Source organism: Glycine soja, chromosome 11 (genome assembly GCF_004193775.1).
Source record: "Glycine soja cultivar W05 chromosome 11, ASM419377v2, whole genome shotgun sequence".
Lineage (NCBI taxonomy): Eukaryota > Viridiplantae > Streptophyta > Magnoliopsida > Fabales > Fabaceae > Glycine > Glycine soja.
The window spans coordinates 28,866,857-28,879,594 of NC_041012.1; positions in this window are offsets into that span (position 1 = coordinate 28,866,857).

The window sequence follows — 12,738 nt, forward strand, 5'->3', positions numbered from 1 at the left end:
ACTTGGTGCCTGGGGCGAATCCAGTGTCGATCAAGCCCTATAGGATGTCTCCAGTAGAACTAGCAGAGGTGAAGGCACAGGTGCAGGATCTCTTAAGTAAACAATTTGTTCGCCCAAGCGTATCACCGTGGGGAGCGCCGGTCTTACTGGTTAAAAAGAAGGATGGAAGTATGAGAATGTACGTAGACTACCGGCAGCTGAACAAAGTCACTATCAAGAACAAATATCCTCTACTGAGGATAGATGATTTGAATTATCAATTGAGGGGAGCGACGGTATTTTCGAAGATCGATTTTCAAATATTAAAGAAAATTCCCCTCTTAGACAACCTCCACATCTTCTCCTTTGTAAAAAGACACTTGTTAGCACTGCCACACCTCTTGTGCTTCATATTATTCCTCAAGTAAAGGAGTTATTGGATGAGGATTTGGTTCGTAAGAGCTTAAATCCTTGTGCTTTGTTGGTGCCTGATCGAGGCCGTACCTGAATCAAATAAACATGAAAATGCAGTAACTAGGAAGTGATCCTAGGTCGTTTCCCAACGAGCAGTGACAAACCAAATGTTCATAATATACTTGCAGTAACAGTAACGATTGGGGGGGGGGTTTGGTTGTTTGGTAATTAAAGAGCAGAACAAGTAAACTGGAATACGAAACTACTAATATTAAAAACGGGTTGTTTCCTCTGATTCAGAAGCCATTCTCTTATCCTGGGTTATGGAAAATTCGTCCCTAACAGTCAACCACTTAATCCAACCCTGTTTCAATTTACTAAGCGAAAATCAACTTAGGGTTTTCAATATGTGATTAGGCACCACATACACCAGTTAGCCCTTCGTCCATTAAGCATGAACGCAAGTTAGGCTCAAAGGCAATTAATCGAACACGAATCGTGCACTGATTAATATTCACGAAATTGGGATAACTGGTGAAGGGAAAACTGCTAGGAACCCACATTACAAGCGAAACCTCAAAGAGAGTTGGGCTTCGTCATCAAAAGGAAACAACACCAGAAAATCTAGCCTTCCATGGATTCAAACAGAAAACGCAAATGAAACATGAAACGTAAATGAAACAGAAACGTAAATGAACAGAAACGTAAATGAAAGTAGAAGAAGAAGTGTAGATGCAATTGGCTTTGATGTTTTGATGATGATCATGATGATGTGTTGCAATTGATGCAAATGGGCTTTTCAAGATTAAAATTCAAGACAATACTTCAAGATTACAAGTCACAACATCAAGATGATCACTAGAATATTAGGAAGGGAATTCCTAATTGAATTAGCAAAGGTTTGGCCAAGTGATTTAAAATAAAAAGTGTTTCTCAAAGGTTTTACTCTCTGGTAATCGATTACCAGAGGATGTAATCGATTACCAGTGGCCAAATACGTTTTATAACAGCTACAAAAATTTGAATTCGAAATTTTAGACTGTGTAATCGATTACACAATTTTGGTAATCGATTACCAGCAGTTAGTAAACGTTTTAATTCAAATTTTAAAAGCTGTAATCGATTACACAATTACTGTAATCGATTACCAGACAGGATTTTCAGAAAAATAATTTCAAGAGTCACAACTTTTCAAAGGCTTTACTCTTGACCACCAATGGTCTATATATATGTGACTTAAACACGAAATTGCTTAGAGATTTTCAGAACAACAAAGTGTTTATCCTCTCAAAGAGCAAATTCATTTTATCCTCTTAAGAATTCCTTGGCCAATTCAATTGCAATTCTTTAAGGAATTATTTGAGTGCTCAATCTGTAAAATCCATCTCTTTCTAGAGAGATTTGTTCCTCTTCTTCTTCTCATTCTCTAAGGGATTAAGAGACTGTGAGTCTCTTGTTGTAAAGGATCTCTAAACACAAAGGAAGGATTGTCCTTGTGTGTTTAGAACTTGTAAAAGGAATTTACAAGATAGTGGAACTCTCAAGCGGGTTGCTTGGGGACTGGACGTAGGCACAAGGGTGTGGCCGAACCAGTATAAAACTGAGTTTGCATTTTCTCTTCCCTTAATCTCCTTTATTTATTATTGCTTTATATTCATATTCAAGTTGCTTCATTTGAATTAATATTTAAGAAGATTGTCATTAAGGGAATTCATAACTTGAGTAAAAAGTGAAATAGATTTTTAATTAGGGGAAACAGTTTGGAATATCTTAATTCAACCCCCCCTTCTTAAGATATCTGAGGCCACTTGTCTAACAAGAAGCACGAATGAACTCGTAATTAGAAGCAGAAAATGGAAATTTGCATTAAGAACGAAAATTGTAACAAGGGAACAGAAAAACGTGAAAACCTAAAACCAAAGCTCTGAATAATGAAAATAGCAGAATAGAATGCCATGCACAAATCCCAAGGCAGCTATTTAAAAAGAGTCACTCAAAGTCATTGGGCCCTATTACAATACTCTGGCCCAAAACGAAATAAACACTGAACAACATAAAATAAAATTGCGAAATTTCCTAATTAGAAATTAACTAAGGTAAGTGCTGCTTTATTTGCCCTCTTCAAGTCCACAACTAAAATCCGGATTAAGCCCAATGTTTCATTAATTCCTGAAATTAGATTAAAAACATCAAATTAGCTAAATGAGCCCAAATAATAAAACTGCCTAATTAATTGATAATTAAGACCAATCAATAATTAAAATGGTGCAAAAAGGGTTTAGAAAATAGAAGAAAATGATGGCACATCAGTGCCCAAAATAGGTATTGTTAGGCATCAAATCCCTAAAATAGGTGATATGGTGAATGTGTTGAGTGGTGCTACCCTCTTTTGTAAAATTAGTCATGCGCCCAACAACTTCAAGATTTGTGTAGATAGGGACTTATTAGGTAGGTTTGTTCTTATTTTGGTTTCAATACAAACCTAGGTGCTCATATGGGACACCTTAGGTTCGTCATATTTTTTTGTAGGAATAATCATCATGAAAATAAAGAAAAATGTATGTTTTATTCCATTACTTTCCTTATTTTTGTAAATGGCGACAAGGGGTTCCCACGAACCCTGAGAGAATAAAGGTTATTCCTGAATGGTCCACTCCACCAAGTATAAGGAAAATTTGGGGCTTCCATGACTTAAAAAACTTTTACAAAAGGTTTGTCCCATATTTTTCTATACTTTTAGCACCACTCATTGAGTTGGTGAGGAACTATGTTCACTCATGGGAAGATGCCCAGGAAATGGGTTTTCGGTCCTTACCTTACTCCAACATACCAAACAACACTAATATATATGTTTTTATTCTTTTTACAGGTGTTGAGGGAAGAAGCCCAGAGTTTAATGAACCTTTAGATTTGAGGTCAAATCCTTTTCAAGGGGGAGGGAATGATGCAATCCTACCCACCAAGGGCATTGGATAGAAGACTCTAAGAAGATTGGGCCATAGATGCAAGAGAAGGCCCTAGGGTTCTCATGAGCCTTAGGGTAGATTTCGGGTCCATGGGCTAAGTATGAGCCCACTTATCTTTGTACATATTAGATTAAGGTTTCATCATTTTGGGCCTTGTATTTAGGGCTCCATAATGTAGGTAGGGTATCCTAGAAATTTAGGATTTTCCAGCCCTTGTATTTTAGGGCACCTAGACTAGTTTTTGTATTAGGGGTAGTTTTGTAATTTCACTAGCATTAAGTGAATATTTGATGTGTGTGATGTGCCATCATTTTCTTCTATTTTGTAAACCCTTTTTGCACCATTTTAATTACTGATTGGTCTTAATTGTCAATTAATTAGGCAATTTTATTATTTGGGCTCATTTAGCTAATTTGATGTTTTTAATCTAATTTTATGAATTAATGAAACATTGGGCTTAATCCGGATTTTGGTTGTGGACTTGAAGAGGGCAAATAAAGCAGCACTTACCTTAGTTAATTTCTAATTAGGAAATTTCGCAATTTTATTTTATGTGATTCAGTGTTTATTTCGTTTTGGGCCAGAGTGAAATTCTGATACTGAGGACAGATGTCGTACAGGATGTCACGACATCCCGCTTCAGAACATGCAGATTATATATGACAGTATGAACAGATTAAACAAGTAAATAACACAAGAGAATTGTTAACCCAGTTCGGTGCAACGTCACCTACATCTGGGGGCTACCAAGCCAGGGAGGAAATCCACTAGAATAGTATTAGTTCGAAGATCTAACAGCCACTGTATACAACCTTCTCACCTAATCACTACCCATGCAACTTCTACCTAAGAGCCACTCTTAGATATGAGAACCCCTCTCACTCCCTCTCAATCACTCACCCGTGTTTACAAACAAATCAAAGACACACCAGAGATTGCTCTCTGAACAATAGAGATCAACTCTACACACTCAGGTCCAACACTTGATGTTAGGGTAACATCAAGGTGGCTCACAAAACACTCAAGTCCCAAAACTCACAAAATAACTCTTCAATCTCGGACTTGGTGAAAAAAAACCCGTGCAGCCTTCATGTTTATATAGCAGTGTACGTATCTGGGCTGCAACAACTTGCGCTGGATAAGATCTATCATTCTCCTGAAAAATCTGCACTTAAAGATCTAAAAGATAAAGTTTTATCTTTTAGTTTTTATCTTCAATCTCTAATCCCTGAACGAAACTATTCAAGTTTGTAATTCAAACTTTAATTATCTTTTAATTTGTTCCTAAAGATAGATCTCCTAATCTGTTGCTGACTGCACATTAATCTGTTAAAGATATAACAGATTTATGTGTCCAGTATTTTCGGGCAGGATGTCCTGGACATTGTATCCGACATCGTGGATCCTGCAGCTTCAATTCTTCATTTGACATTTTATCTTGCCTTGTGCCTTGTGCAGCCCGATCTGATTCCTTGACATAATGTTAGACACCATGTGCAGCAACTCCAGCTTTCCTTCATTGTCTGAGTGCTTATGTTTTAACAAAATTTTAGCCAATCTTTTAAAACTAAGTAAAGCTAAGCACTAACAATCTCCCCCTTTGGCAAATTTTGTCTAAAACATACTTAGACACTTCCTGAGCAGGTACGAGCAGTCATGCAAGTGGGATCAGCAACTTTCATTATCAGAGTAATCAAGCACAGCAGTATCTGTAGTGGTGACAGCAAAATTCTGCAAGTTGCAAATCTACAAGTCTTTTCCAGGATGTCAAGACATCTCACGTGACATCAGCTTTCTGCTCCCCCTGTCTCCATGCTCTTACTGCTGTGAAGTGAATATTCTGCTAGACAGCAGTTCACTGCAGCATCTTCTATCAGCTACTAGTTTCAGTAGCTTACATCAATCATCATCAGCAGCAGCAGTATACTACTCCCCCTCAAACTCATAGCTTACATCAATCATCATCAGCAGCAGCAGTATAAATAATAAATACTACTCCCCCTCAAAATCATAAATCATAATATAATATTCTACTCCCCCTTTTTAGACAGAATTTGGCAAAAGTAGAATGCATGAAATTAATGTGCAAATATTACAGACCAATAACTAGTAAGAGTAAAAAGCAAAAATAAAGGTCTGATGGTCATGGGGTGGCATCAGAATCATCATCATCTGATTCTGTATCCTCTGCTGCATCTTCTTCTTCCTCAGCTGCTTCTCCATCATCAACGCCATTGTCTGAGAGTCTTTTGATCAGGCGTTCCAGCTCCATTTTCTTCTCTGTGTTGGCTTTGATGGTTGCCTCCAGCACCTTGCATGTGTCCTTGAGTTCAGCAATCAAATCATCCTTGGACACAGCACCTGAAGCAGCAGCTTTCCCTGATGTCGAGACAATGTCTGGGACATGTGTCCCCTCAAACAGTTTGTAATGCAGGGATAGAGGAGATTCTCTCTTCTTCACAGAGTCAATGGTGTTTAAGATATTGGGATGTTGACTCAACATGATGCCACACAATACAGTTGGGAAGGCAATGGGTAATTTGACAGCAAAAGATTCTGAATGCTTAATAGTTTGATCAAAAATATAGTTTCCAAAATTAAATTTGGACTTGGTTCCAACAGCATACAGAAATTTGCCCAAACCTGTGGCAACAGTGGAAGTATGATTGGTGGGTACCCAGTTGGCAGTGCCAATCCTATGCAGGATTGCATACTTCACACTTAGCTTCCCTGCAGAAAGCTTCCCTTTCTTTGGCCAATGCTGGACTTGCTTGGCAGTGATTTCCTTGGCAATTTGATGCTCAGAAATAGCAATATCCACCACTCCTTCAGTTGGTCTGCCCAGGTATTTGTTCATTACAGCAGGGGAGAATCTAATACATTTTCCTCTGACAAACACTTTCTGATACTCATCACTCTTTCTGTTTGTTATGTTAGAGGGAATGTTGACAATGAATTCCCTGACTAGGCTTTCATAACAATCTCCCAACTTGGTGACTGTTTTCAGCAGTCCAGCAGCCTTGATGAGGTCCATGATCTCCTTGCAATCAAGGGCATCTCTTCCCAGTTCTCTTTCTACAGCAAGTCTGCGTTGATATACAAATTTCCACCTTTCAACATTGCCAATGGAGTGGAATGAAATGTTGTCCAATGGGGCATCAGGGACATTTCCAGGCACCTTTTTCCCTGATTTCTTGGCTCTCTTGATGTCGGGAACATCTAGTTCGACATCATCATCAGAATCAGATGAGGAAATTTCTTTCCTCTTCTTGGAAGGGATTGCAACTTTGCTCCATCTGGATGTGGTAGGAGTGATTGGTGTGCTCTTCTTCTGTGCAATAGTTTTGATTCGTCCAGACCTAGTAATGAGGGTTTTTCCCTTTCTGCTTTGTAATCTTTCTGCAATGCCAAGTGCCAACTTTTTGACAATGGGTTCCTCATCAGATTCTACCTCTTCTAGATCAATGAGGTCACCTGGAGCAGGTTCTGGTGCCCTTGGTGCAGGGGTCTCCTTTGTGGCTTGATCCTCTTCCTCTGTTGATTTCTCTTTACTGGATGAAGAGAGGACTTCAGCATTTGGGGTGGAAGATGTTGGGACATCTTTATCAGCATTAGGGACAGAAGCATTTTTCAAAATGCTATTCACAAGACTGCGGATTTTCTTATCCATCTCAGTGTCTACTTCCCTAGGGCTTGTTGCAAAGCTAGGGTTTTCAGAAATCTTCACTCCCTGTTGTCTTTTAGGAACCAGTTTCTCAGGAACAGGGCCTGGACCAGGAATCATTTGTATGGGTTGGATATTGGGTGCAGGTTGTTCCTGGTTTGATGGAGTTTTGGAGGATGATGGAGATGATGGTACAGAGGGTGAAACAGGGGATGAGGTTTCTTTTGGTGAGGTAGCCATGGAGAAGTAGAGCTTTTGGAGTGGTTTCGTGAATATCTGAGAAGTATTAGGGAATGCTGATGAAAACGAGATTGCCACGAAAATGTAAGTTTGAATGAGGAATGTAGGGGGACGTGTGAAACGAAGGTTGAATTTGTTTTGGCACAGTAGTGAACGTGCTATTAATGTTGAGTGAGAAGTTTGAGCATGTTCAGATAGAAGTAGCTGCTATAATTCCTCTAGCAGACAAATGCCCAGCTTGCCCCTCAGTTTTTCAAACTGATTTGCATCCAATGCCTTTGTGAAAATATCTGCTACTTGTTCCTCTGTGGCAACATGCTCTAGTGTGATAACTTTATCATCAACAAGATCTCTAATATAGTGATGTCTAATGTCAATGTGCTTGGTTCTGCTGTGTTGAACAGGATTTTTAGAGATATTAATAGCACTCATGTTGTCACAGTACAATGTCATGACATCTTGTTCGACATTGTACTCCTTCAGCATCTGCTTCATCCAAACTAGTTGTGAGCAGCTGCTTCCTGCTGCAATATACTCTGCTTCTGCAGTAGATAGGGACACACAGTTCTGCTTCTTGCTGAACCATGCAATAAGATTGTTTCCCAAATAGAAACCTCCACCAGAAGTGCTTTTTCTGTCATCTGCACTACCAGCCCAATCAGCATCACAATATCCAACCAGCATTGAATCTGAACAATGACAGTACATAATCCCATAGTCACTGGTGCCATTTACATATTTCAGAATTCTCTTTACTTGATTCAAGTGACTTATCTTGGGATTGGCTTGATATCTTGCACAAACACCTACTGCAAAGGTGATGTCAGGTCTGCTTGCTGTTAAATATAGTAAGCTCCCAATCATGCTTCTGTACAAACTTTGATCAACACTGGTGCCAGCTTCATCCTTTGACAGCTTCAAGTGAGTAGGTGCAGGTGTTCTTTTATGGCTGGCATTTTCCATCCCAAACTTCTTGACAATGTTCTTTGCATACTTGCTTTGTGAGAGGAATATGGAGTCTTCCATCTGCTTCACTTGGAGTCCCAGAAAATAAGTCAGCTCTCCAACAAGACTCATCTCAAATTCAGATTGCATCTGTTGGACAAAATGTCGAAGCATCTCATTCGACATCCCTCCAAACACAATGTCATCAACATATATCTGTGCTATCATCAAGTTTTCAGCATCTTGTTTAACAAAGAGAGTTTTGTCAATTCCTCCCTTCCTATACCCTTGCTGAGTAAGGAACTTTGTTAGCCTTTCATACCAAGCTCTTGGAGCTTGCTTCAATCCATAGAGAGCCTTCTTGAGCTTGTATACATGATCTGGATGAGTTGGATCTGCAAATCCCTTTGGCTGCTCCACATAGACTTCTTCATTCAGGTATCCATTCAGAAACGCGCTCTTCACATCCATCTGATACAGCTTGAATTTGAGGATGCAAGCTACACCAAGTAATAGTCTGATGGACTCAAGTCTAGCAACAGGGGCGAAAGTTTCATCAAAGTCTACACCTTCAATCTGAGTGTAGCCTTGAGCAACAAGTCTGGCCTTGTTTCTGGTTATAACACCTTCTTCATTGGTTTTGTTCTTGAAGATCCACTTGGTGCCAATCACATTAGTTCCCTTGGGTCTAGGAACTAGCTCCCAGACTTCATTCCTTTTGAATTGCTCCAATTCTTCTTGCATAGCATTGATCCAGAACTCATCAGTCAGTGCCTCTTTCACATTCTTTGGCTCAGTTTTGGAGACAAAACATGAATTGGAGACAATCTCAGACTCCCTTGATCTTGTAGTGACTCCTCTGTTTGGATCTCCTATAATCAGCTCCTTGGGGTGCATCTTCTGGATTCTAATGGAAGGACTCTTGTCAGGTTGATTGATGTTTGGTTCATCTGTAGCCGAATCAGAGTTTTCTGCATTTTCTGCATTTTCTGCACTTTTAGCTGTATCTGCTACATTGTCTCCCGATGTTCTGACATCGTCTTCGACATCCTTCTTTCTTGCTGGAGTTAGATCATCAACAACCACATTGATGGATTCCATCACAGTTCTGGTTCTGGAATTGAATACTCTATATGCTCTGCTGTTTGTAGAGTATCCCAAGAATATTCCTGCATCACTCTTGGGATCCATCTTTCTCCTTTGCTCTCTATCTGCCAAAATGTAACATGGACTTCCAAAGATGTGGAAGTGCTTGACAGTTGGCTTCCTCCCTTTCCAGATTTCATACAGTGTGGTTGGAGTCCCTCTTCTAAGTGTGACTCTGTTGTGGATATAGCATGCTGTGTTCATGGCTTCAGCCCAGAAATTATAGGGAAGCACTTTGGCATGAAGCATGACCCTAGCAGCTTCTTGCAAAGTCCTGTTTTTCCTTTCAACTATGCCATTTTGTTGTGGTGTGATGGCTGCAGAGAACTCATGTGTGATGCCTTCAGATGTGCAGAATTCAGTAAACTTGCTGTTTTCAAACTCTCTGCCATGGTCACTCCTAATTCTCTTGATGACACAGTCTTTTTCTCTTTGAAGTCTTAGACTCAACTCTTTGAATACTTCAAAGGTGTCTGATTTCTCTCTGATAAAGTTGACCCAGGTAAATCTGGAGAAATCATCCACAACAACATAGGCATACCTCTTTCCTCCAAGGCTTTCAACTTGCATAGGCCCCATCAAGTCCATGTGAAGTAGTTCCAGCACCCTGGAAGTGGTCTGATGTTGAAGCTTCTGGTGGGACATCTTGACTTGCTTTCCAATCTGACATTCACCACAGATTCTGCCTTCTTCTACTTTCAGATTGGGAATGCCTCTAACAGCACCTTTGTCAATGATATTCTTCATGCCTCTTAAGTGCAGATGTCCAAATCTTTGATGCCATATTTTGACTTCATCTTCTTTGGAGGATGGACATGTGGAGGAGTAACTGGTTTCTTGAGGTGTCCATAGGTAGCAGTTGTCCTTTGATCTGCTGCCCTTCATTAGAACTTCATTCTTCTCATTTGTCACCAAGCATTCTGACTTTGTGAAGTTTACATTGAATCCTTCATCACACAACTGACTGATGCTGATCAAGTTTGCAGTCAGTCCCTTCACCAGCAGTACTTTGTTCAAACTAGGAAGTCCATCATGGACTAGCTTTCCCATTCCAGTGATCTTTCCTTTAGAGCCATCTCCAAATGTCACATAGCTAGTGGAGCAAGGTTCAATGTTCACCAGGAATTCTTTAACTCCTGTCATGTGTCTGGAACAGCCGCTATCTAGGTACCAATCTTCCTTAGCTGATGCTCTAAGTGAAGTATGAACAACAAGACTAACAATCTTGTGTTTTGGAACCCACACCATCTTTCTTCCGCTGCTGCTATTTTGAGATCCATGACGTGGATGGCCATGTAGATGATAACAAAAAGGCTTTATGTGACCATACTTGCCACAATAGTGACACCTCCACTTCTTTCTGTTGCTCTTTTTCTGCTGCGTTCCATGATGTCGAGACCGATGTTGTGACATCGAGGCTCCAGTGCTGTCTTTGGCAGGAACAAATTCTGTCATGGTTGATCTGCCAGCAGATTTATGATTAAATCCAAGTCCTCTCTGGTTTCCAACATTCTTTCCAAGCTGTAGCACCTCATCAAGCATATCTGAGCCTTTATTCAGCATCTTTATTGATTTTGTCATGTTTTCCAGTTTAGAGTTCAGAAAACCAATTTCTCCTTTAAGCTCAGAGATTTCCTCTTCATGTGCCTCCTTCTCAGCCTCCAGATTTGCAATGATCTTCTTCAGTTGTGCTTCTTGCTGAAGAATCTTCTCACTTTTGATGCATAGTTCTCTATAGGATATAGCAAGCTCATCAAAAGTGATTTCAACATCAATATCACTTGAATCTTCATCAGATTCAAATATCCCAGTGAGTGCATTCACATTTCTGTCAGAATCACTTTCTTGTTCACTCTCTATATCATCAGACCAACATACAGAAAGTCCTTTCCTCTGCTTCTTGAGATGGGTGGGACATTCAGCTTTGATGTGTCCATAGCCTTCACACCCATGGCATTGAATTCCTTTGCTGGGCTTTTCATCTGACTTCTTCTGGTGTTCACTACCTTTCCTGATGTCGAAAGGGATGTTCCGGACATGTGGTTTCTGCCTCCTGTCCATTCTGTTCAGCACTTTGTTGAACTGTTTTCCAAGGAGCACAACTGCGTTAGTCAGACCTTCATCAGTATCCAGGTCATACTCATCTTCTTCTCCTTCATCATTGGACACGAACGCCAGGTTCTTGTTCTTCTTTTCAGTCCTATCCGAGAGTCCTAGCTCAAAGGTTTGAAGGGAACCAATGAGTTCATCTACTCTCATGTTGCAAATGTCTTGGGCCTCCTCTATTGCAGTGACTTTCATGTCAAATCTCTTAGGCAAAGATCTGAGGATCTTTCTCACCAGCTTTTCATCTGTCATCCTTTCTCCCAAGGCAGTGCAAGCATTGGCAATTTCAAGAATGTTCATGTGGAAGTCATGAATGCATTCTTCCTCCTTCATCTTCAGATTTTCGAATTTTGTAGCCAATAGTTGCAATCTGGACATCTTCACTTTGGAGGTTCCTTCATGAGTGGTTTTCAGAATCTCCCATGCATCCTTGGCAACTGTGCATGTGTTGATCAATCTGAAGATATTCTTGTCAACTCCATTGAATAGGGCATTCAAGGCTTTGGAGTTTCCAAGTGCCAATTCGTCTTCTTCTTTTGTCCAGTCTTCTTCTGGCTTCAATTCATCAGTGGGCTTTCCTTCTGTGTCCAGCATCTTGGGATGTTCCCAGCCTTTGATGACAGCTTTCCAGGTTCTGCTATCCAGTGATTTGAGGAAGGCCACCATCCTTGCTTTCCAGTATTCATAGTTGGTTCCATCCAGAATTGGTGGTCTGTTCACTGGTCCTCCTTCTTTCTCCATGTTCATCAAAATTTATCTCCCTAGATCTCACTCAGTGATTTAGAGTGCCCGCTCTGATACCAATTGAAATTCTGATACTGAGGATAGATGTCGTACAGGATGTCACGACATCCCGCTTCAGAACATGCAGATTATATATGACAGTATGAACAGATTAAACAAGTAAATAACACAAGAGAATTGTTAACCCAGTTCGGTGCAACGTCACCTACATCTGGGGGCTACCAAGCCAGGGAGGAAATCCACTAGAATAGTATTAGTTCGAAGATCTAACAGCCACTGTATACAACCTTCTCACCTAATCACTACCCATGCAACTTCTACCTAAGAGCCACTCTTAGATATGAGAACCCCTCTCACTCCCTCTCAATCACTCACCCGTGTTTACAAACAAATCAAAGACACACCAGAGATTGCTCTCTGAACAATAGAGATCAACTCTACACACTCAGGTCCAACACTTGATGTTAGGGTAACATCAAGGTGGCTCACAAAACACTCAAGTCCCAAAACTCACAAAATAACTCTTCAATCTCG